Here is a 27,040-nt window from a genome sequence, read left to right on the forward strand (position 1 = left end):
CATTATTCACTCACTTGCTGACAGGACAGCTGTGCTGTTCCATTTCCTCCATACAGTGAGTAAGGCAGCAGAAACAACAACAAAACCAAAACCAGGGTGCAGGTATTTCTCTGGTAGGTGTGAACCTCTCTGGGTACATGCCCAGTAATGAAATACCTGGGCCACATAGTATTCTATTTTCACTTTGTTTTTGAGTAATTTCCAAACTAATTTCCTCAGTGGCTGTGTTAGTGTGTACCCCTACCATTAGTGAATAAGGGTTCCATTCTCCACATACTCTACAACACTCACTGTCAGATTTGTTAATGACGCCATTCTGACTGGGGGAAGTAGTATCTCATTTTTAATTTGTATTTCTTTGATAACTAGAGATACTGGACACTTAAAAATAGTTATATTTCTTTTTTTTGTTTGTTTTTTTTTGTTTTGAAAACCATCCAGTCTTCATTTTCTCATTTGTTGATTAGAGGTTTTATTTCCTTAGTATTTAATTTTTACAATTCTTTGTAAATTTTGAGAATTAGCCCCTTGTCTAAAATATAGCAGGTCATGATTTTCTCCCCTTCTGTCTGTTAACTCTGTTTTTGCCTTTGCTGTACAGACACTTAATTTTTTTCTCTCTTAAAACTTTATTTAAAAAAAGAGAGATGCATGTACAGATTCTTAAAGGCATTTTGGCATAACACTATATGAATATATTTTTGTGAGTACTTAATTCTTTTAGAGGTTTGATAGTATGCATTGAAATCTTACTAGTTACCATAATCATAAAGTACATGTAGAACAGAATATAACATGGAAACAGTCAGAGTTTTCTGGGTGTGTATAGATTAAACATAATGATTTTTGAATACCAAAAATTGCCATAAGGCTATATTCTTAGTTTTTGGATTATTAATGATTTAAGGTCCAGGTGTACCACACTCTGAGAGGGTTCTATACACTTATTTTTTTTTTTTCCTAAGAAGGACTGAGGCTTTCACTTTTTGGCCTTTGTTTTTCTTGAGCCTATGAATTTTCTATGGCCTGTGAATTGTTTCTGGAGTATTCAGAGCTTTATGGACCTAGTAACCAATTATCAGTGACTGCATATTATGTCTGTTCTTTTGTGACTGGGTTATCTCACTCAGGATGATATTCTGTAGATGCATCCATTTTCCTATGAATTTCATAAAGTCATTGTTTCTAATAGCTGAGTAGTACTCCATTGTGTAAGTATACCACAATTTTTGTATCCATTCATCTACTGAAGGACATCTGGGTTCTTTCCAGCTTCTGGCTACTATAAATAGGGCTGCTATGAACATGGTGGTGCATGTGTCCTTATTGTATGTTGGAGCATCTCTGGGGTATATGCCCAGAAGTGGAATAACTGGGTCTTCAGGTAGGACTATGTCCAATTTTCTGAGGAACCGCCAGACTGATTTCTAGAGTGGTTGTACCAGCTTACAACCCCACCAACAGTGGAGGAGTGTTCCTCTTTCTCTGCATCCTTGCCAGCATCTGCTGTCACCCAAGTTTTTGATCTTAGCCATTCTGACTGATGTGAGGTGGAATCTCAGGGTTGTTTTGATTTGCATTTCCCTGATGACTAGAAATGTCGAGCACTTCCTTAGATGCTTCTCAGCCATTTGATATTCCTCAATTGAGAATTTTTTGTTTAGCTCTGTACCCCATTTTTTCACCATAGGATTGTTTGATTCTCTGACGTCTAACTTCTTGAGTTCTTTGTATATATTGGATATAGACCTCTATCAGATGTGGGGTTGGTAAAGATCTTTTCCAAGTCTGTTGGCTGCCATTTTGTTTTCTTGACAGTGTCCTTAGCCTTACAGAAACTTTGCAATCTCATTAAGTCTCATTTCTCAATCCTTGGTCTTAGAGCACAAGCCATTGGTGTTCTGTTCAGGAAAATTTCCCCTGTGCCTATGTGTTCTAAGGTTTTACCTACTTTCTCTTCTAATAGTTTCAGTGTACCTGGTTTAATGTGGAGATCTTTGATTCACTTGCACTTGAGCTTTGTACAAGGAGATAAGAAAGGGTCTATTTTCATTTTTCTGCATGCTGAGTGCCAGTTGAGCCAACACCATTTGTTGAAGAGGCTGTCCTTTTTCCATTGAATGTTTTCAGCTCCTTTGTCAAAGATCAAGTGACCATACGTGTGAGGGTTCATTTCTGGATCTTCTATTCTATTCCATTGATCAACCTGCCTATCTCTGTACCAGTACCATGCAGTTTTTAACACAGTTGCCTTGTAATATAGCTTGAGGTCAGGGATGGTGATTCCTGTAGATGTTTTCTTGTTGTTGAGGATGGATTTGGATATTCTAGGTTTTTTGTTATTCCAGATGAATTTGCAAATTGCTCTTTCCAACTCTATGAATTGAGTTGGAATTTTGATGGGGATTGCATTGAATCTGTAGATTGCTTTTGGTAAAATGGCCATTTTTACAGTGTTGATCCTTTCAATCCATGAGCATGGGAGATCTTTCCATCTTCTGAGATGTTCTTCAATTTCCTTCTTCAGAGATTTGAAGTTCTTGTCGTACAGGACCTTCCCTTGCTTAGTTAGAGTCACACCAATGTATTTCATATTGTTTGTGACTATTGTGAATGGTGTCTTTTCCCTAATTTCTTTCTCAGCATGTTTGTCCTTTGAGTAGAGGAAGGCTACTGATTTGTTTGAGTTAATTTTATATCCAACCACTTTGCTCAAGTTGTTTATCAGCTGTAAAACTTCTCTGGTGAAATTTTTGGGGTCACTTAAGTATACTATCATGTCCTCTGCAAATAGTGATATTTTTACTTTTTCCTTTCCAATTTGTATCTTTGATTTCCTTTTGCTGTCTAATTGCTCCAGCCAGGACTTCCAGTACTATGTTGAATAGGTAGGGGGAGAGTGGGCAGCCTTGTCGAGTCCCTGATTTTAGTGGGATTGTTTGAAGTTTCTCACAGTTAAGTTTGATGTTGGCTACTGGTTTTCTGTATATTGCTTTAACTATGTTTAGGTATGGGCCTTGGATTCTTGTTCTTTCCAAGACTTTTAACATGAAGTGGTGTTGAATTTTGTCAAATGTTTTCTTAGATCTAGTGAGATGACCATGTCGTTTTTTTCCGTGAGTTTGTTTATATGGTGGATTACGTTAATGGGTTTCCGTATATTAAACCATCCCTGCATCCCAGGGATGAATCCTACTTGATCATGGTGTATGATCGTTTTGATGTGTTCTTGGATTCAGTTTGCAAGAATTTTGTTGAGTATTTTTTCGTCAGTGTTCATAAGGGAGATTGGTCTGAAGTTCTCTCTCCTTGTAGGGTCTTTGTGTGGTTTAGGAATGAGGGTAATTGTGGCTTCGAAAAATGAGTGGGGTAGTGTTCCATCTGACTATTTTGTGGAGTACTTTGGAGAGTATTGGTATTAGGTTGTCAATAAATATCTGATAGAATTCTGCACTGAACCCATCTGGTTTTTTTTTTTTTTTTTTTTTTGGCTGGGAGGCTTTTGATGACTGCTTCTATTTCTTAAGGTGTTATGGGATTATTTAGATGGTTTACCTGGTTCTGGTTTAACTTTGGTATCTGGTATCTGTCTAGGAATTTATCCATTTCCTCCAGATTTTCTAGTTTTGTTGAGTATAGGCTTTTGTAGTAGGATCTGATGATTTCAAGAATTTTCTCAGTTTCAGTTGTTATGTCTCTACTTTCATTTCTGATTCTGTTAATTTGGATACTCTCTCTTTGCCCTCTAGTTAGTCTGGCTAAAGGATTAACAATCTTGTTAATTTTCTCAAAGAATCAGCTCTTGGTTTTGTTGATTCTTTGAATGGTTCTTTTTATTTCTATTTGGTTAATTTCTGCCCTGAGTTTGATTATTTCTTGCCGTCTATTCCTCTTGGGTGTATCTGCTTCCTTTTGTTCTAGAGCTTTCAACTGTGCTGTGAAGTTGCTAGTGTATGCTCTCTCCAGTTTCTTCTTGGAGGCACTCAGCTATGAGTTTTCCTCTCAGTGTTGCTTTCATTGCATCCCATAGGTTTGGGTATGTTGTGTTTTCATTTTCATTAAATTCTAGAAAATCCTTAAGTTCTTTCTTTATTTCTTCTTTGACCATGCTATCATTTAAATAGAGCATTGTTTAGTTTCCATGTTTATATGGGCTTTTTGTTGTCTTTGTTGTTATTAAAGACCGGCCTTAGTCCATGGTGATCTGATACGATGCATGGGAGTATTTCAATCTTCTTCAATATCTATCTTCAATATCTATTGAGGCTTGTTTTGTGACCGATTATTATATGGTCAATTTTGGAGAAGGTGCCGTGAGGTGCTGAGAAGTTGTATTCTTTTGCTTTAGGATGAAATGTTCTGTAGATGTCTATTAATTCCAATTGGTTCATAACCTCTACTAGTTTTACTGTATCCTTGTTCAGTTTCTGCTTCCATGATCTGTCCATTGATGAGAGTGGGGTGTTGAAGTCTCCCACTATTATTGTGTGTGGTGCAATGTATGTTTTGAGCTTTAGTAGAGTTTCTTTTATGAATATGGGTGGTCTTGTATTTTGAGCATATATGTAAAGGATTGAGAGAATTCCTCCTGATAAATTTTCTCTGTAATGAGTAAAAAGTGTCCTTCCTTATCTTTTTTGATAACTTTTGGTTGAGAATCTACTTTATTCGATATTAGAATGGCTACTCCATCTTGTTTCTTGGGGCTGTTTGCTTGGAAGGTTTTTTTCTCAGCCTTTTACTCTGAGGTAGTGTATGTCTTTGTCTCTGAGATGAGTTTCCTGTATGCAACAAAATGCTGGGTTTTGTTTATGTATCCAGTCTGATAGTTTACGTCTCTTTATTGGGGAATTGAGTCCATTTATGTTAACAGATATTAAGGAATAGTCGTTGCTGTTTCCTGCTATTTTTGCTTTTAGAGGTAGAATTATGTCTGTGTGTCTTTCTTCTTTTTTTGGTTTTCTTGCTTAGTTATTCTCTTGCTTTTTCTAGGATGTAGTTTCCCTCCTTGTGTTGGGTTTTCTATCTATTAGTCTTTGTAGGGCTGGATTTGTGGTCAGATACTGTATAAATTTAGTTTTTTCCTGGAATATCTTGGTTTCTCCATCTATGGTGATTGAGAGTTTTGCTGGGTATAGTAACCTGGGCTGACATTTGTGTTCTTTTAGAGTCTGTATGATGTCTGTACAGGATCTTCTAGCTTTCATAGTCTCTGTTGAGAAGTTGGGTGTAATTCTAATTGGTCTGCCTTTATATGTTACATGTCCTTTTTCCCTTACTGTTTTTGTATTCTTTCTTTGTTTTGAACACTTGGCGTTTTGACTATTATGTGTCCAGAAGAATTTCTTTTCTGGTCCAATCTATTTGGAGTTCTGTAGGCTTCTTTTATGCTCATGGAGCTTTTTGGTTTTTGCATCTTCTCTGAGTGTTTTGTCTCTGTTTTCAATGTTGTCTTCAGCCCCTGAGATTCTCTCTTCCATCTCTTGTAGTCTTTTGGAGATGCTTGGATCTGTGACTCCTGATTTCTCTTTTAGGTTTTCCATCTCCAGGGTTGTCTCTTTTTGTATTTTCTTCATTGTTTCTATTTCGATTTTTCAATTCCTTCATCTCTTTTGTTGTGTTTTCCTATAGTTTTTTGAGTTGAGTGATTTTGTGTTTCCTCTTTAAAAGTTTCTATTTGTTTATGGTTGTCCTCCTGTACTTGTTTAAAGGAGTTATTCATGCTTTTCTCCAAGATCTCCATCATCATCGTGAAGTATGATTTCAGGTCTGAGTCTTGTTTTTCTGGAGTGTTTGGCAATCCACTACTTGCTGTGGTGGAAGAGCTGGGTTCTGATGTTGCCAGGTTATCATGGTTTTTATTGCTTTCTTTTGCTTTCCTCTTGCCATCTTGTTATCTGTGGTTATATGTGGTCTTGTTGTCAGTGACTGGCACCTGTCTCTCCCGTGGATCTGAGGGCCCGTGGGCTCAGGAAGAAAATTGCTTCTGAGTGTTTGGCTTTTTGTGGGAGAGCAGTGAGTTCTAGTGGCAGGTACTCAGTTGTCTTTGTGGGCTCAGGTAGGGGAGCTCTTGTGAGGCTGCTCTGGGAGCTCAGCCCTTTGCCCACTGGTCCTGAATACTAGTGGTGGGGATATGGCTCTTTCTCCAGGCCAAAATGGACCCTTTTCCAGCGAGTACAGCACTCTCTGCTCACTGAGAACTCACAGTGTGCCTTCCCTGTGCCTTTGTCACCTCTGGTCCAGGTGTAAAAGCGCCCATGGAGCTGACATTCCAGAACTGCCTTCCCCAGGCAGTCATGATTCTCTCTGACACAGTCCCGGGCACCGCCTCCAAGCACTCTGTGCTCTGGGTACTCACTGCACAGCCTCACTAGGTCTGTACTCAGGTTTCCTGCTGGTCTAGGTGGCAGAGCACCTGGGCATAACTCTGTACATAAGCCTGAGCTTGCTGCTTTGCTACTCTTGCTTTGTGTCTAGTTTCTATAACGTGATTGTAGAGCAAGCAACAACATGGCCACTGTAGGAAAATTTTCATATTGAAGGCTCATTTTATTTTGAAATTGTTTAGCCTCGTAGAAACGTGGTGTGTATAAAATCCAAAATACTGTCACTTTTATTCATTGTAGTTTTTGACCACCTGTGCAAATGCCAACACACAGGAAAGGCTAATACTGTCTTAACTATTCAGATGACTTGAAGAAGCCACAGACTACTTCAAGGTTTGGGGCAAGGTTATAATTTATAAGCCATGCTCTAAAATATTCAGAGATGGCTTTAATTTTCTTTTGTCTTTTAAAAAGATATTTCTTTTTATACAATATATTCTGACAATGCTTTCCCTCCCCAACTCCTCTCAGATTCTCCCTACCTCCCCACCCACCCAAATCCATAACTTTTCTTTCTCCTCATTAGAAAACAGGTAACTAAACACACATACACACACACACACACACACACACACACACACACACACACAAATAGGACAAAACAGACCTTTTATTCTCTTCTAAACAGAGAATCTCAGTGCCTACTTGTGGCATTTTTTCCTCTCTTAGAGTAAAGGACAGTCATACAAGCGCAGGCAGCTCTTATATGCCCAAACCTATCATGTACATTTGGAATTATATTACTTCGATTTCTGACTGGCAGCAGTTAAGATTCCCTTGCTTATAATCTAGTGGCAACTTGTTTCAAAACAGCATATTATACTGTTAATTTCTGGGTGTTCTTTGGGTCCTTGTTATATTTAATATTCTAGACAGCATTACTTTTAACCATTTAGTGAAATAAGATTATTATTAGACATTAATTTATAAAGGTAGTACAATTCAGACAAGGATTCTAATTCCTAAGCACATGAATTTGTAATAAGATCTCTTTAGATCTGCCAAGCCCCATTTATCTGAGAGGAGTCTGCCACAAGTACCATGGACAGTGATTTTTCCTTCATCTACTATTTAGGCCTTCCAGTGTTTAACAATGTTTTATTACAAGCTTGGCAAAGATGACCTTGGTACAGTTAATGTGACTTTTATGCTGATTTTTACAGTTTAAATTTTAAGATCTACATTCATGAAATTGTTTTGGAGAATATTGTTAGTTTTGTTTGCTTTTTTTTTTTTTTTGACTGACTGTTAGTATTTTGAATTCTGTTGGACCTGAAAGAGTTAGTTGTAGTAAATTATGTATCTTAAAGGTGCATTTTTTTTCTATTGTGAAATGCATGTTTTAGCTATTTGGAAAATACTAATAGAAGCAAAGGTAACAAAGTATTCACTTGTATGCTGTCTGAAGAAATTTTTACTGCTTTTCTGAGTTTCTTGCAGGATTTTATTTTACTTGGGGGTGGGAGAGTACATGTTATATCTGGTTAATCATCTCCATTTTAGCCAATAATGAATCATATTTCTTAGCTGCATCTCTACCAAGAATTTAGTTATTAGAATGGACCTAGATTACTCTGGTAATAAAGTTTCACACTTCCTTAGGTTCACTGTTAGTTGATGTTTGTGTGGGTGCTTTCTCTTTATTCCTTCCTTCAGTTTTCAGGACAACCCTGGGAGGTAGGGCTTTTGTGGTTTGCATTTGTGAATGAATGAGAAAGTAGAGTAAGAGTAGATGCCTTGTGAGGGAATACAGCCAGTCAGTTGTGAGCAGAGGTTTGTGTGCAGGTAGTCTGATGACATTTAGCTGTTAACTACAATGTTTGTAACCCACACCTGATGAATGTTTATTTACTGTGCATGTGTGCATGGGAGTGCATGCTATGACACACATCGAGTTAGAGAACAAGTTGTAGGGGGCAGTTCTCCTTTGATCCTGTAGATTACAGGAATTGAACTCAGGTCATCTGGTTGGTCAGTCTGTAGCTTATTGATTTTTATCTTGACTTGTAAAGCTTGGTTACAGTCTTTGTTTGAGATAGATTGTTCTGTCTTTGGCTCAGATGATACATGCTATATTTTAATAACTCAGGCAGAGTATAGAATTACTGTGTTTCCTAAACAGCAGTCAGAATTGCATGAGTGCTGAAAGTTTGAGTGAAACTTTGTAGCTTTACTGAAACCTCCCTGTGCTCATGGGACAGTGAGAAATAGGAGTCTGACAGTGTCTGACATCCACTGTAGTGGCTCCCTGGTCCCTTCCCTCTTACTGCTACACTGATCACTGATACACTGCTACACCCAAAACAAAACAAACAAAACAACCTTTTTCTTCTGTGACTCTTAGACCCTGATTCTCCTTTTTGCTAAAGCTCAGCTAATTAGATTTCATAAAACTGTAGTGTGTGTGTGTCTATATTCTTCATAATTTGCAGCTTTGAAACAAGTTTCTGATATTTTAGGTGCGTTAACATTTTATTAGTTCAGTGAAGTCTTAGGCTTTGATTGCTAGTGTTTGATTACTAATGTAGGTGGTTGGTATCGCCAGCTCAGTTCTAGAGATGTAGTTCTGCAGATTGTACTTTACAGGGCTCATTTATTTATATCATGAGCTGATGTGTGTAAGTAGCAGAAAGTTTAGTAGTAGTTGGTGCTTAGATCATAGGCCAAGTTCCTACAGTGAGAAAACATTTGTTCCCTTTTCTTTGATTTGTTTTGTAATGGCCCAGCTCTGCTTAAAAAATAAACAAACAAACTTTTTAAAGCATTAAAGGTTACCTTTGGATTGTGGGGAGTTGTCCTAGGTGCAGTCTTTGTTCATTCAGACTGATGGAGAACCTGTTCCTTGTCAGGCTTTGTTAGAGCCTGGCTTACACAGTGGTCTCAGAGGAGAGAGTGAGAAGTATACCCTGCCCGCTAATAAATGCAGCATTAACAGGACAGGTCTGGGTGCTGCTCCTTATACATGTGCCTCTCTTAGTTTCTAATTTCATGTTTACTTGTTTAGTAGTCAGTCACACATGGTAGACAGGTCACTACTGTACAAGTGAGACTGTGACACTTGACACATGATCCTTCCCTTGATTTCAGTATGGTTACCTACAAAAAGTTTCTTCGTGTAGGTGGTGGGGTATGGGGTGTGTTTATAATAAGCTGGTTTTTCAGATGAGATGTATAGTTGTGGGGATTAGGCAGAAGGCACTTACTGCTGGATTTAACCTGCACTGTCACGCTGTGTCAGCGCTGTGGGGCCTGGGTGTGGGGGAGCACCATCAAATTCAGGTGAGTTCATTTTGGGCAGAGGGGGACTGGAGAACTGTGATAGATATTCACAGTTGTTGAGTTCATGTAGGTCAATGTAGTTCATGTAGATTGTTCATAGCAATTTGCTTTTCTCCCTGTAAAAGGATTTTGAGTGTTTCTCTGTGGGTATCAGACTTCACTAAGTGACTTCCTTTATTTTGCCCGGGAAAGAGCAGAAGTGTTGAGTCTCATGCAGTGCTTCTGTTACTCTGTCTTCCAGGAATTAGTATGTTCCAGGTAGGGCTCATCTTCTCAGCCTTGGCCCCATCTTCCAGAGTGAGACATTATTTTAAGAAGAAAACACAGCTGGTTGTTGGTGGTCCATGTTTTTAACCCAGCACTTGGCAAGCAGTTAAGTGGATCTCTGGGTTTGAGGCCATTCTGATCTACACAGTGAGGTATAGGACAGCCAAGGCTGCACACAAAGAAACTGGAAAAACAAACAAAAAAGAAACACAGCTGTGAGAGCATCTATGTCTTGGGCCATTTGTTTTCACAGTATAAGTTAGAGACAAAACATTTTTTATCTGTATGTGACTGTGGCTGTATAGTCTAGTTGGGCTGAGGAGACCTGGGTCATGTTGTACCTGCCTGTGTGAGGCAGTGGCCTGAATTGAGTTAAGGTAATAACTGTTTACATGGAAGGAGAAAATGAAGGTTTTGAAGAAGTAGTTTTAGACTCTGAGAGAAAAGAAAATGTTTGAAAGGAGTTTATGGAGATCGAAGCTAAGCAATGACACTTATTCAGAGTAGAAAGTATACATGGTGCATTAGCATTGGAGTGGGGGAAGTAAAGAGTTCTTTTCAACATTTGTCTGATGAGTACTGTGAGCTTCCTAGAAACTTTGTACTCAGTTAAGAGTAACGGGAGCCAGGGATTCAGGGCGACTGTGTCAGGGAGATACAGCCAGGGTATAGTAGAGAGGAAATGACAAGAAACCTAGGACAGCAACCTCAGGAACTTCCAATGAGCTCAAAGGGAGGGGCTCTTGAAGAATTCCTGCTGCTCCTCAGACAAGGCAGCAATACCTCCTAAGGTCTCCTACTCCCTGCTGCAGTGTTAGGTCAAATTCTTTAATAGTCCCTGGAGCCTTCACTTTCTGGCAACCTAGTGATACTGTTTATTATCATCTGTCATACAGCATTTGATATGTTTCAGTGAGGTCTGTTGTGGTTAGACGTGCATGTCAGCTTGACTGGATCTGGAATCAGCTAAAAGACAAACTGCTGGGATATCTAGTAAGGGCTTTTCTTGATAATTTGAGGTAGAACATTTACACTAAATGTGGGCAGTATCATCTATTGGCAACTCAGATAAGAGGAGGTGAGAGAAAGAAACTTGCTTTTGTCTACTTGCCATCACTTTTGCTGGCAAATCCACCTGCCGTGTTGCTGTTGCTGCTTCTGCATTCCTTTGGTGATAATCATAGCCCAGCTTCTTTGTATTTCCAATGTAGACTGAGCACTGGTGGCTCTCCATGAATGCACGAGGCCTTTAATGCCTTCAGCTTGGTACTCATGAGGTACTAAGCCTGGCAGATTGAGCAGCTCTGGTGTTTTTGAGCCATTGTTGGGCTAATGAACTGTATTGTGTAAGTCAGTCTCATAAATTCCCTTTTGATACATATTACTTTTATTGGTTTTGTTCCTCAAGAGAACATTCTTTTGTCAGTGTAGGAGACACATGGTTTGTTTTATTCCTTCAAGACCATTTTCACTATTGTCTTTTATAGAATCAAGGTCTCACTGTGTAGCTCAGATTGGCCTCAAACTAACAATCCTCCTGCCTCAGCCTCTTGAGTGCTGGGTTTACAGGTGCGTGCCACCATGGCACCAGGTTGGCCTCTCGTTTTTGAAGTGTTACGCTTGTGGAATTTTGCTGATGTTCTTGATTTCTCCCTCGGTTATTTTCTCTTCTCTACTTCTGTTCATTTCCACTCATTCTTTGTTGTTGTTGTTTTGTTCCTATTCTCTTAAGAGGCAGTCAGGGTGGGTTTTTTTGTTTGTTTGTTTGTTTTTTGTTTTCCTCCTTTCAGGAGCTCTGGGTTTGACTCTCAGTGCTGCCCACCATTCTAGAGGTGGGTGCTTGAGGATCATGACCTCATGATAAGGGCTTAGTCATCTAGAAGTGCATCTGGACTACTTTAGATCTTGACTCAAAACATCTGGAAGCCTACAAAAGGTCTTGTTCTTTTGTTGTTGTTACTATTTTTAATAGGCTTTTTTGAGCTAGGTTTTCTTACTTAGTCAAGGCTGAAACTCCTCTGTATCTGAATTTGTAGCATTACAGGCTTACCTTACCTGGCTGTATTCTATTTTTTAGTTAAAAAGCTTTTGTTCTGTTTTGTGTTTGTTTTTGCTGAATCCCATCACCACTACAATACCTGTTTCTACCCTGACCTTTGAAGAAGTCTCCCTTTGTGCTTCTGACTCATTTCCCCTTTGCTTTCTTGCTTTCAGCCTACCTCACAGTTGCCTTTCCTTTCCTTTTTCTTTCTTTTGGTTTTTCAAGGCAGGGTTTCTTTGTGTAGTGGAAGCTGTCTTGGAACTAGCTTTGTAGACCAGGAACTTGCAGAGTCTGTCCGCCTTTGTCTCCCAGTTGGAGGGATTAAAGGTGTGGGCCAAGGTCAGGCTAAGGTTGGCTTTCTTGAGACCCTGCAGTTTCTAATTGCCTAACAATTGTCTGTTGTGGTGCACACTGTCGACTTTGATTACTGCCCTTTTTCTCCATCTCACCTTCTTTCTTTCTCATCCCTCCTTCTCCCCTTCCTCTTTCCCCCTTCCTTCCTCTCCTCCCCTTCCCCCCCACCCCCCACAACAGATGGCACTAGTCTTTTTCTAGAAAGTCTTTCCTGTGCCCTTAGTGGGCTTTCTCTTTCTTCCTGGCAATGTGCTCTGGTCCTTATTACCCTTTGCTCATTTCTTTAATTAAAAACTATATAGTTACCCATGGAACTATTTTCCTGACACGGAGTGGGCGTGTGATACTGACAGTAGCTGACATAGTGCACATTTAATGTTTGCAGGTTGACTTTGTGCTACATGCTTACCTGGGAATTTGCAGTTATGTCGGCATCCCAGGATTTACCAGAGGATTATCAGGTGAAATTCTTGAATGGGAGATATTTTTGTGATCAGTAAAACAAAAATAACTCAAAACTATGTCTGATTTTTGTGGATTGCCATAGAGAAGAATTTATCATGTTGTAGTAGTGTAGATGAGAAAGGGAAGTGAACTAAGTCCTGGGGTCCAGTGGGATGAAGTACACATGGTGAGTAAGACTAGAGTTGGGATTTTTAGAGATCTAGTACTATTGTATTCCAGCACAGACTGGCCAGTGTGAAAATACATTGGCCTCTGTATTATAAACGTGATCAGTCCCTTTCTGATTGTAGTAAATCACATGTAACATGAACTCTCAGGACTGCTCCGGCCTCAGTATCCCAGACTCTATCCCCTTAGCAATCTCTGACATTCTTCTGAGTAACATAGAGGTGCAGGGCGGATATCTAGTTAGCCAGAGATGTGGCAGTATTGCTTCCTAAGGTACAAAGTATAAGACAGCCATTTATTCTCAAGATTGAGGAATGAAACGTTAGTGTCCAAATGTGTTGCACATCCATGGGGGCGGAGCTATACTAAACCCGAACACTTTGAAGACCGATTCTTGCATCGTACTTTTCTGAGACTTGAGAGCAAGGGTGTTCATTATGCACACTATGACAGTCTCTGTGAACTTAATGCAAGCTAGGGGTCTTCTGGGAAGAAGGAACTTCAATTAAGAAAATGCCTCCATGAATGATGTAGGAGAGGCCAGCCCACTGGTTGGTGCTGCTCCTGTGTTTGGGGTTGTATAAGAGAGCAGGTTGAGCAAGCCAAGAAGCAAGTAAGCAGAATTTCTTCTCTGTCTCTGCTTCAGTTCCTGCCTTGACTTCCCTCAATGATGAACTGTGACATGGAAGTGTAAGCTGAAATAAACTCTTTCTTCCCCTTGTTGCTTTGGTTGAAATGTATCATCGCAGCAACAGAAAGCAAAACAGAACATACATTCTCTAAAGAGTATGTATGAGCTTTAGGAAGTTGGGTCATGTACAAACTGCAGTAAATTAAAGGCCTTTTATTTAGTGCTTTAGAAATCGGACCCTTATCACTGGACTTACATAAAGATTTTAGACAGTGGGTAACTTACATTAGAGCCAAAGTATAAGAAAAGCATGGAGCTGTAGACATTAGTGACTTGGTAGTATGTCATGAAAAATAGATTTGATCTGGGTGTATCCCGGCTTTACCTGGTCTGTTTAGACTTTACTTTCTGACCACCTTGAGAAAAGTGTTGGAATAGTGACTACTGAAGGACAATGTAGGCCTCTTCCAGAAGACGGCAAGCATAAGTCTTATAACAAGTAAGATGAACACTTGTATTTAATGAGTTTTGTGGAATAAAATGAGTTCATAATTTAAATCAGATCCTTAGAGTAGGATTAGAAGTCCTCCTTGCTCAGCTGTCCTGAGGTTGCCAGGCAGATGGGCGTTGTTTTCAGAGTTCTAGTGTCTTGCCATTGCTGAGGTTGAACATCTTTTCATGAGCAGCTCTTGCATCTCCATTACCTTTCTAAGTGGAATGTTCGTTTGTCAGCATATTTACTATAATTGTTGAAGATTCTTTTTAGAAAAGCATCGATATCTCTGTCTCTCTGTGTCTGTCTGTTTTTTTTCTGTTTCCCCTCTCTCCCTGGCTCTGTCTCTGTTTCTCTGTCTGTCTAAGACAGTGTCTCGTCTTTTAGCTCTGGCTCTCCTGGGACTCTATGTAGACTAAGCTGGCCTGGAAATCACCAGAGATCTGCTTGCCTCTGCCTCCTGAGTGCTGGGATCAAAGGTGGACAACACTACACCTGGCTTAAAAACATGGGCTTTTAACCCTGTGTTTACAAATGCTTTTTCTTTTATAATAATTTAGTAATTCTGATGTTTGCCACTTAGTGAAATGTTTCCCCTTATATTTAGGGTACTTGAAATGGTACTGGAAAGACTAAGGGAACACTTAATGCTCCAAATATCAGTGTCTTAGCTGGAGCTGTACTCGATAGCTTGTACCTTTAAAAAATTCTAACAAATACCACATTTATCAGGACTTGGGCTTGGGTAGGCTTCCCCCTACCCTTTCTCTCTCTTTTATTGCATTAAAAATGTTATCTCTGTGTGTGCTGCACTAAGGGAACTATAAACGTTGTTTCTTACCATGTGGGTGCTGATGATCAAAATGAGGTGGTCAGGCTCAGCACCTTTACCTGCTGAATCATTTTCTTGTCAGTTCTCCTCCTAAGCCAGCCTCTCAGCCGTATGTGCTGGCTGCTACTGTTTCAGCTTGACACAAGTGCCAGTCATTTGTGAGGAGGGTACTTCCACTGAAAAAGTGCTCCTACCAGATGGTCTGTGGGCAAGCTTGTGAGACATTTTCATGATGTTTTGACCAGGGCAAGTGGGTTCTTTAAGAAGGCAGGCTGAGTACGCCAGGAGGAGTGCACCAGTAATCAGTACCCACCATGGCCTGAGTGCCCTCATTGCCTTTGGTAATATGCTATGATATGGAACTATAAGCTGAAAAAAAACCCTTTGCTTCCCAAGTTGATTTTGGTCATGATGTTTTATCACAGCAATAGCAACCCTAACTAAGACACTGTACCAGTATTGTTAACATTAGAAGAACATTGGTTTGAGATCCTTAAATGTTGACTGATTTTGATGCCTTTGATTTTAAGTCTTTGTTTTTCTATATAACAACAACAACAAAATCAAACTTATTTATATTTTAATGACTTGTTCCTTTATGTACAGTAGTTTAAGAAAGTGAAATAGTGTATATATGTACACACAGACACACCTATACTCTCTCTGTGTGTATGTGTAATAAATGAACTTAAAATCTTCCTCAGAATGAAAGCATGCACTTGCAAAAGTTAAAAGCAGTGATTGTTATTGAAGTTAGCTAATTGATCAATTATTGATTAGAAATCACTTACTTGTAAAGATTACATTAATTAATGAATGCCACTTAATGTGTGGGTTTTAAGAAGTATGTTGTTATAATTCATCTTGTGAACATTGTATGCATGATACTTCTACAAACCCAGGTGGCATAGCCTACCACAGTTGTAGACTATATGACAAGTGTATTTGTTGTGGCACATATATGTTTATCTAATGGTAAAGTAGCTTTGCTTTTTTCAGCTTATTTCCACAAACATCATGGTAAAGTGTCTTTGTGAGGCAGAAAAAATTCAACATGACTCAGTAACTGGTGTTGGTTAAAAAAAAAAGTTTGCCACTGGCCAGTTTATTTTAGGTACATTTAGGTGCAGTAAAGTTTGGGAAAAGTTTCCTGGTGTAACACAGTAAAGCTTAAGGCATAATTACATTGAAACTCTTATCAAAGTATGCGTTGCCTCCCTCTTCCCTGAAGATGGGTTCTATAGATAGACTACGTATGTCATCTCTAGAGCCTCAGGGAGGATCTGCGATGGTCTCTGTCATACAGATAGAAAAGTCACTAGGCTATTAACTACCTTAGGTCCTGTTAGTAAGAGTCTGGGGGAGCCTGAGGGAGGCAGGTGTGGCCAGGTCCTATAGGCCCTGCACTTAGGCTCTTAGTCACCTTCAAGCCTTCTGGGCAGAAAAAAGGTTAGGCATCTCTTCCTCTGAAGAGACAACCCTGTGTGTTTAACATTCCTGGTTTCCCTAGAGCTTATCTCTGAGCACAAGGACCTCTATGCTTCTCCCAGTAAAAGTATAAATTAATAGGTTGATAAAAGGTACTTCACATTAAAAAACAAGAAAGCATTCTGTTTCCTAGTATACTTTCAAAATCCTCTGTGGGAAAAAGGGAGTGGCCAAATATTGGTTGTCTAGTAAGAGCCATTTTCAGAGGAGTTATGCATTATAAAATTCTTAAGAGCTCAAGATCTTATAAAGCTCACATTTATTAGCATATTCTGGCAAAGAGTTGTATTTTGTGAAGATGGTCGATGATTATATTACCTATTTCCTGTGAATGTGTTATATATAAAAGAAGATGGTGAAATGTGTCTATTCACTGCTCAGTTGAAACTGCTTCATTTTAAGGATAAATGATATATTTCTGAACATTTCCCTGCAAGCCACCCTGGTCAGGGCCCATACTACTCTTTGTTATTTCACTCCCAAGCACAAACTAGAATCATCAGAGAGAAAGGAGCCTCAGTTGAGGAAATGCTTCCATGAGATCCTACTGTAAGGCATTTTCTCAATTAGTGATCAATGGGGAGGGTCCAGCCCATTGTGGATGGTGAAGAGGTGGTCCTGAGTTCTGTAAGAAAGCAGGCTGAGCAAGCCATGTGAAGGCAGCCAGTAAACAGCCTATTTCCATGATGTCTGCATCAGCTCCTGCCTCCAGGTTTCTGCCTTGTGTGAGTTCCTGTCCCACCTTCCTTTGATGATGAACAGTGATGTGGAAGTGATCAACCTTTTCCTCCCTAATTTGCCTTTTGGTCATAGTGTTTCATAGAAGCAGTAGAAACCCTAACTAAGGCAGCACCCATGGTTGGTTTCTTGCTCTGGGCAAATAGGGAAATACCTGGGGTTTAGTCTGTTTCATCACGTTTGCTCCTTAGGAACAATTTTCATCCTCATAGCTTTCGAGCTGGTATGCTCTGAATTTATATTTCTGTGCTTGAGCTTCATCCCCTCAATTATTGCTCCCTGGACACCTCTAGGTGCAATCCAGTGCTGTCTGTTCTTCCTGTAGGCGTCGACATTTACCCAACAACTTCCTATCCCTAAGTATGGTTAGCAGCACTGCCTTTTAAAACCACTTTTTACCACTTCCTAGGTTGACTGTTCAAGTCTTATTTTGTATGGTGTGGTGTTATTATATGGTATCTTATATTTCTGTTGCATTAGTTTTTTAAAATTGAGATACATACTTCAAATCTTAAATCATGAACTTTTCCTGCCCAGCTCTTAAGGTTTTTATATTCCTCATAGAGTGCCTCACTTGTAAAGTGTCTAAGCTCTGTCTCTCGGGAGGGCATAAGGGTTCTCCCCCTTGTCATTCTATTGTATGTGCAGTTTTCTTTGATGCTTCTTCAATATGCCAGCTGGATTTGCTTGGGTGTCTGCACTGCTTCTGGGCTTGGGTGCTGTTTCTCCATGGTGAGTCATCAGTTCCCTAATGTGACAGTGCACTTTTCCTCCTACCCCTTTGGACTTCAGTTCATCCCTACTGGTCCTTATGTGTGCTTCCAGCTAGATTCTTAAACTACATGAGAGCAAGAATTATTTTGTGTTTCCAGTGCTCAGAGGTAAGGGGAGCATGTGTTGCTGGTGATGTAACATTGAATAAAAGTGTTCTGTCTTCAGGTTTGATGTCTCTTTTGAGTATTCTTTAGTTACTAGCTTGCAGTGTTCCTTAAAAATTATTATAGCATGTGGGACTGCCTGCTTCGTTCTCCGCTTCCCTCCCTCCCTCCCTCCCTCCCTCCCTCCCTCCCTCCCTCCCTCCCTCCCTCCCTCCCTTTCACTTTGCAGAGGGTTTTTCTCTGTAGTTCTGGCTGTCCTGGAGCTTTCTGTAGACCAGGCTGACCTTGAATTCAGAGATCCACTTGCCTTCTCTATGGCTTAGGAAGTATAAAAAGAAAGAACATTCTCTCTTTTTGCAGTCTTTCATGTAAGAGCCAGAGGACAGGAGAAGTGCTCAGAGATACTGTCTTCTGGACATGATCATTGTACTTAATTAATTTACTATAGCTATAGTTAACCTGCATGCAATCAAGCCATTATTTGTCACTGTTCCAACGGGCAGCATTCATTGGAATCAGTGGGCTACCAAGGGGGGGGCTGCTAGAGGGGATGTGTTGTGGGGATATGGGAGGAGTGAAAAGGGGAGTTGAGGATGGATAAATGTATATATACATGTATGATATTGTTAAAGAATAAATGAAAGAAATTTATTATAGATTGGCACTCCTGTATTACAGCCAGACTTTTGGCTACTTTATGGGTTCCTTTTTCTATCACCCTGTTCCACCATTATACTTTACAACCCCCCAACACTACACAGAAGAGAAAGATTTGTAGAGGGGAAAGAGATTGTCAGTCTCATTAGACTACTTCCTGTTGGTTAGGGTCTTCGAGTTCCTTGGGGCAAGTTTGATCTTCCCCAACAGCAGCAAGTAGGGAGAGCAGCACGTGCCACGCCCCTCTTAGGGCTCTAGCATTTTTATACTCTCTCAACTGATCATAGGGATGGCTGTTAACTCCCCATGTTCCAGAAACCACCCACTATCAGACTTTGTGAAGTAAATAGACAGCAACAGTCTGGTATTGTGTCACCAGAATTCCAAAGTCATACACTTGTAGAAACTTATTGCAACTGGCAAAATAATGCCGCAGGGCACAGTGCAAATCACAGTTGGCTGCTGTGGACTATCTGAAGCTGCCCCATATCTCACACCTGGGATTAAAACAAAAATATATTCCAATAACATTTCCATGTTTAAAGAAACCACAAGTCTCACTACACTGTATTATTTGATATTTAAGATGTTTAAGGTGACATCAAAGAGTTACCATGGAGTGAACTTTACCCCCAGCTTCAAGAATTCTGTTGCTCCTGCCTCACAGGTAGCGTCCAGCTCTTTACAGTCTGTTATTTGGTAGTAAATACTGGGAACATTTATAGACCTTTAGTCCTAAGTATCTTTCAGCTCATCTGATAGACAAATAGTCTTCTGGAAGATTTTAGTAGTCTGCAGCTTTTGAAATCAGTTATGTTTTAAATGCACATACCCTGGTATCAGTGGAATTACAGTTTTCCTGTGTTTGTAGTCATTCTCTTTATTTTTTCTGTGAGCTGTTTGACTTCTAAAATTTGGTTTAGAATTGATTTGTAGGAATTCCTTGTATAGGTTAATACTGTTTGTACAAAATGTATTCTGCATATGTTACTCTTCTTTACATTCAAAACTTTTAATGTAGCTTTGAAAATGTTTAGATCTGAGCCTGCTGCAGTGATGCACACCGACATTCAGGAGGCAGAGGCAGGCAACCTGGTCTGTAGAGCAAGTTCCGGACAGTCAAGGCTCTACACAGAAACCCTGTCTCAAAAAAACAAACTAAACTAAACAAACTAAAAAAGTAGATTTGTTGGCCTTTGATGTTTATGTGCTTTTTTGTTTGAATGTATTTATTAGTATTTGCATTGTAGTATCATTGTTTTCTATGCTTTCCTTTCTCTTGTCCTCTTTGTTTTTTCTTCTCCCAAAACAAAAACATCTTGCTTTTCTCAGGATGGAAATTCACAACTACGTGTTTAACTGTAGTCCATGTCATTTGTTGGGAGGTGCAGCTTCAGTAAGATACTTAGCTTTGGGGTTGTATGTTTTAGGTTGACTCCGAATTCCATACTTTCAAGTGAAGAAAGCTTGCTATGTTGTGTGTAGTTACAACATAGAGGTTGTATTATCTTTTCCAAAAGTGTCCTTAAGGGGCTGACATAAGGATGAGTTGGGAAAAGGTGCTTGCTGTAAGCCTGTCCATTTATACATATATGCTTGAGGGTGCACATGTGCGTGCACATACACACACGAAATGTGATAGTTTAAAAGATGCATCCTTAAATCATATACTATGATTAGTATAGCTTTATGCATGCAGAATCCCTGACTGTGATATTTTTGCATAATGACAACACTTGCTGTATGTCTGTATCCCTGTCTTCAGTGCATCCCAGTGATACATGTCACTGCTAAGACTATCTTTTAGAGCCTTTTAGAGCCTACTTTTCCTTTTCTTGGTTTGTGCAAGTGTGCACTAGCTTGGTGTGTCAGTTTAACTGTGGAAGTCTGGCTGAACGTGTGGCTCTGGGGCAGCATTTCCCTGTCACTGGGAATCCAGTTCAGTGACTGATTCTGTTCCAAGTAGTTCTGATTTTGAGAATCATGTCAAGACACTAATTTTAAAAGTGAGTTATTTGCTTTTGTCTCACTTTATTTTGTTATTTTTGTAAATAATCACAGTCAGAAACTCTGGAACAACCAGACCTTCTTCCTAAAATGGCTCAGCTGATTTATGCAGCTTACCTTCTTGTTTTCTCCATGCCTGGTACCAAGTGACACTCCAGTCTGCTGTGGTCATTTGGTGATGCAAACAGCGAAACAAGAAGACAGACAGGAGGAGGTGCTTGGTGGTGCCAGGTACCACCTAGAGTTCAGGATCGCTGCTAATATGGCAAGGGGAATTCTTCAGCAAGCAGTGAGCTTTCTGTTGTTTATAAAATTCCCCACTAGAAAGCAGTAACGTTTATGGCCTAGAGTCTACTCAGAAATTATGGCTTCTTGTTTGCTCTTTTCTACCTTTCCCTGATTTCTCAACTACATATACCTGTCTTGGGTCAGTTGTGAAAGACAGTATAAGAATACTGAAAAAACTGCTCAAATTTAGAACTGATTAGAATATTACATGAAAAATTTATTATCAATAAAAAGAGATTAAGCAAATATTTAAAAATGTTTGCTGATTAATAATCATGTAATAATCATGAAAAGGGTAGAGTTTGAAGATATGTTAAATTCAGATTGGTAGTTTGAAGAGTTTTGAAAATTGAAATAAATCGAACGCTATGATTTCAGTTTTAGTGTATGGTAAAGATATAGGTGGGAACATTTTGATTATAGAGAATTCTTTGATTAACTTGTCATAGTTTAAAAAGTTATTTTGCATTGATGGGAAAATTAGTATAAACAAGTGAATGATCGCTTACCAACCTCAGTGCATATAATCTGTTTGGTGCACTTACTCTTATTGAAATTTAGAAACTTCCTGCTTATATATACAACAAAGATGATGAAACTAAGTTAATGTTTTCTCTACTTGGGCTTTCTTTAGTATATTAGAAAGCAGAAGCTGAGTTCAGGCACATGGTTATTTGAACAGGAAGACATATCCTGCTTTTATATATGTTAATGTAGGTAGAACCAGTTAAATAGGATAATTTGAACCTATAGAGATGTTTGTAGTGAACCTTACTTTTCAGTTTTTTTAGACATAGACTTTAAATGTATATTATATTTCTACTTTATTTTGTTACAGATAGGATTTATATATACATACACATCCTTTCCAACTACTTGTTCACTCACTCAAGAATTTACAGACAGAAAATGATAACAAGTACCTCAGTTTGTGACAGATGGCTTGATCCTTCATAAACACCAGGCCTCGTGATGCAGTGTGCAGCAGTTTCCTTCTGCTCTATAGCCGAGGAACACAGAGTACTTACATAGAATGGCACTGTTGTAGCTCTGGTTGTCCCTGAACTCCTGCTACACTAGTCTGTCACCTGAATGCAGGTGACTTTCATATAACACCATATCTGGCTAAACTAACTATTTTAATTAGCACTTACTCTTTTATTTCTATTTATATGTGTTTGTACTATATAGCATGTGTGTGACTCTCCCTCTTGGGAGTCAGTTTTTCTACTGTGTGGAGGGGAGCACACACAGGAGTGGGACCAAACTCAGGTAGTCAGGCCTTCACCTACTTAGCCACTCATTAGCCCAACTAGTTTCTTCCTGTCTGTCTGCCTGTCTCTCCCTTTTTTTTTGTGTGTGTGCATGTAGACATGCTCTCTTACATAGTCCTGGCTGTTCTTAAACTCACTGTGTAGACCAGGGTGGTAACCTTAAACTCAAAGAAATCCACCTGCCTCTGCCTCCTGAGTTCTGGGATTAAAAGCATGCACCACTACTCTAAATAACTATTTTACTTTTTAAATGTTAACATTTTCAAACAGGTAAAATTCATCTCCCAAATTAGAATTTTCAAAATTAGCCTTAATTGCCTTTTAAACACTATAGACTTTTTGAGAATACTGGGATAGTTTTCCTATAGACTGTTCCCCTTTTGGATTCTCTTTGCTGTTTTGCAGAGTGAATGTGGTTTTTGTTGGTGTCTCCAGCTTTAATATCTCTGTGGATTCAGGCTTAGCCATGTGGCACATTTCTTAAACGGACCTGAGCATTTCATATCTATCATGTTAGGTCACGTGTGTCGGGTTCTTTACTAGCCTTCATCTAATGGTGTTATCTAGAGGGTCTTTGTCCAGATCACTTTGGACTCACAAAATCATGCTTTTCTGATTCTGTCATTTTTCATTTCTTGGTTGGAATTCTTTGCAAATAGACATGGGTTTCCATATCATCCAAATCACAACTGCTTAGTTTTTCCATTTGCGACTCCTTTTTGCCTAAGGGAAAAAAATTTAAATGTGCATGTAAGTGTGTGTGTGTGTGTGTATGTGTGTGTGTGTGTGTGTGTGTGAGAGAGAGAGAGAGAGAGAGAGAGAGAGAGAGAGAGAGAGAGAGAGGAGAGAGAGAGAGAGATAGATCTCGACTCTGTGTGTGTCTCAGTGCAGCCTGTGGGGTCAGAACACACATTCAATTCCCAGTAAACTAGCGTTGCAGTGGTTAGTCTGCCATATGTGCTTTTGTTTTGTGTTCAAAACCAAAGCTGTTGTGACATCCCAAAAGGCAACATGGGCTGGCAGAAAGACCCCAGATCCGTAGATTTATGCCACATTTGATTCTGGGCTAATCTTTACTTGTTGCTCATTCAGAAACCTTATTCTGTTTTTGGGGCTTGGTAACCCATGTCTGTAATTGAAAAATTCTGCTAGTAGTTGTGGCAGGAGGACCACTTAGTACAAACCTCCTAGCCTGCTGTATATGGCAAGTTTCAGACTAGCTAGGGCTACATAGTAGGAGTCTTTGTCCAAATAAACAGTAACTGTGGCCAAATTTTCCTGTGTCCCCCACATTCAGTCAGAGCCCACATGAGGCCACACCCACAGTCTGACAAGCTGTGGTCTAAGCTGTAGGAAAGCAAGATACATTGTTTTACTTTATTTGCTTATGTGCCTTCATTACCAATCTTGATTTTGCCCTTTCTGTTTGTCTTTAGTATTACCATGAACATGTGGGATTTTGTGTATTCTAAGATTCAGCAGGTTGCAGTCTTTATTTCTGTGTCTTTGGTGCTGAGTACTTCTGAAAGGAGCCAGTCATGGAGAGCTTTCTACTTTCCTAACATAACACTGTTGCTGAAACTCATTACTTTTCTGACCTAGATTTTAACAGTATCTTTTTTACAGCTTTGGTCCTTATACATGAGGAAGGTATGTCAGGTATGTAAGGTTGGGGTAGCGTCTGCTTACCTCTACAGGTTGACTTAAAAACAAAACAAAAGTCCCCATCCACTCATTTACTCAAACAATATTTATTCAAGAAATACATTGCATACCAGAGATACATGAACATAGTGAAAGAAACAAAATATATTATTATTATTCTCCTGTTTCTGTGAGTCCACATAGAAAACAGGAACCTTTTTTTTTTTTTTTTTTAAGTTGTGGTTTCTTTTAATTTAACATTAGCTTAAGGAAGGCTTAGTTTTTAGAATCATGAAATTAGCTTTTCATCTCTTCATTACAATTTAATTATTCATAAAGCTCCAAACTACAGACTCAGTACGTAACTTTGAAAATGTCTGCATCAGTGGTTCTCAAGTGTGGCCCTTTAATACAGTTCTTCATGCTGTGGTGATCCTCTACCACAAATTATTTTTGCTGCTACTTTTTGTTACTCTTATGAATTGTAATGCAAATGTCTGTGTTTCCCAGTGGTTTTAGGCAACCCCTGTGGTGGTTTGAATAGGAATGGCCCCCATAGACTTATCTGTTTGAATGTTTGGCTCATAGGGATTGGCACTGTTAGGCATTGTGGCCTTGTGGAGAAAGTATGTCATTGTGGAGGTTGACTTTGAGCTTTTAAGCTCAAACTAGGCCAAGTGTGGCACACAGTCTTCTGCTACCTGTAGATCAAGATGTAGAACTGTCAGATCCTTCTCCATCACCATGTCTGCCTGCATGCTGTCATGCTTCTTGTCATGATGATAATGGGTTAAACCTCTGAGATTGTGAATCAGTCCAATTGAATGTTTTTCTTTACAAGAGTTGTCCTGGTCATTGTATCTCTTTCACAGCAATAAAACACTAAGATAACCCCTAAAGGGATCTTGACCTGCAGGGGTATAGAACCATTGGTCTGTAATTGTGAAGTAAAAAAATATTTTATATACCATTAATGTCTCTTTCTGTTTTCATTTTCTGTTTTTGGGTATATCTTAGAAAGTTAAAATTAAATACAAATGTCAATTTACATTTCAAATATCAAGATAATTGGTTATCACCCAATGTTCAATGACTAATTTTATGCTCAAAATTGCTACCTGTGTATTTTAAAACTGTATTTTCAAAATAGGTGTCACTATAAAGGATGAGAAGAATGTATAATATTGGAAAGTATAAAAATAAATATGACTACACAAAAGAGTAATCTTACTTATTTAACTCTAAATGCAGGTTATGATAAATTTGGCTAGACATCTATTTCAAAACAGGAAGGTCGTCTTTTTTTTTTTTTTTTTTTTTTTTTTTTTAAAGAAAATGTATGTATGTTCTGTATTTGCACATATGCCTGCATGACAGAAGAGAGGACATCAGATTCCACTGTAGATGGTTGTGAGCCACTGTATAGTTGTTGGAACTGAACCAGGTCCTCTGGAAGAGCAGCCAGTGAGTACTTTTAACTGCTGAGCCATCTCTTCAGCCCAAGACTGCTTTCTGAGACAAGGTTTCCCTAGGAGTCCAGGCTGGTTTGGAATTTATTATCCTCCTCAACCAGGAGTGTAAGCCTAAACCTCATTTTCTAAGATCACTTGGAAATGATTTTCTTTGTGATAATGTGATCTGTTTATTATGTACATTCATTTTAGGTTGAATCTTTTAAGTGATCGCATTTTGTTTTTTCTTTCCTTTTAAAAATAATCTCATAGTTCCCAAAATAAAGCCATGTAATGAGGTATAATTAGAAAACATGCTTCTCCCCCACTGATGAATACAGTCCAATGGATGCTGTGTGTGTTTCCTGCTTTTTTTGTAATAGCCTTTTGTAATGCTTGCTCTTCTGCTATGTTTTCTGTTGCTGTGGGAAAACGTTGATGAAAAGCTACTTTCAGTTCTAGGCTACAGTCGTCTCTGAGGGATTCAGAGGACTGCTGCTGTCTCCCTGCCTGGTCCCACTCACTGACTCTTATGAAGTCAAACATTGAGTCTGCTGCTCAATGGGGTCTTCCCTCAAAGGGAAGCATGGTTGCATGCTGCAGATTTATTTGGTGCTGGAGAAGGAACTGAGGAGTTCTGCATCCCTAGGCAGCAGGAAGAGAGAGTGACACTAGGCCAGGCTTGAGCTTGTGAGCTTGTGGGCCCAAAGCCCACCCCCAGTGACACACTTTCTCTCCAACAAGGCCGCACCTCCAAAAATTCCATTCCTTATGAGTCTGTGGGGGCCATTTTCATTCAAACCATCACATACCCATGTACCTGAATCTTTTCTTTAGGTCCTTAGGCAGTTAACTTTTTTTTTTTTTTTTTTTTTTTTTTTTGCATTGTATCCTCTCCTTGGTGGTAGGTCCACAAAAGTACAATTGCTGTGCTAGTGTATATGAATTTTTTGTAAAACACAGTTAGTCTGCTCCTTTACTATGTTCTCTCTTCATCAGCCCCACTAATAAAGTATGCTGTTAGACCTTTTGGATGTTTACCAGCTAAGGTGGTTGAGGAAAGACTTTTTACTGTTTGTTGTATTGTATTGAGATGGTTTTGCCATGACTAGAGTGGTTCATCATTTTGTCTATTTAAGAGCTTATCTACCATTTTGATAGTTCTTGACATTTTTAGTTTTCTTTTCTTTCTTTTTCTTTTTTTTTTTTTTTTTTGGCCTATTTTTTTAAATTGAAATTTTGGTCGGTTTTTGAATCATAAATATACCTCAGTGATACAAGTTGGACATATTTTGTTGTTTGTGTTACAATATGAGAGGTATGTGTTCAGGACAGGGACTTACTCAGTAGCTCTGGCTGGTTTGAAGTCAGTGTAGCCCAGTCCTTATCCTCAGTCTCCTGTTAGCTGGGGTTTGAGCCAGCTACCACACCTGGTCCATAGGAGTCTTATATGGATTTTTTTTTTTTTTAAATCATTCCATAGGGTTTTGAGTCCTGATCTTTGTCCCTTCTCCTAAGTTGTGGTGGGATTTACTGTGCTTTCCTGTGTGTTCTCTCTCTTCTTTCCCTCTCCCTTTTCCTCTCCTCCCTTTCTTCCCTACCCCTCACCTCAGCTAACGTCTGCCTGCTAGGTGATTCTAGATTTCCCCAAACTGCCAGTTGAGATTAACCATTACAGGCAGAATACTTGTTGAAGCGA

At 39.2% G+C, this 27,040-nt stretch overlaps 1 protein-coding gene across 13 annotated transcripts in view; it reads left to right on the forward strand.

The window, feature by feature from the left end:
• The window catches only part of AFDN (afadin, adherens junction formation factor), a gene marked incomplete at its 3' end in the record, with an annotated part of 127,361 nt that overhangs the window by 9,813 nt on the left and 90,508 nt on the right, over window positions 1-27,040 (forward strand). The gene's annotated exons all lie outside the window — the stretch shown is intronic.

Source organism: Micromys minutus (assembly GCF_963924665.1).
Source record: "Micromys minutus genome assembly, chromosome: 30".
NCBI lineage: Eukaryota > Metazoa > Chordata > Mammalia > Rodentia > Muridae > Micromys > Micromys minutus.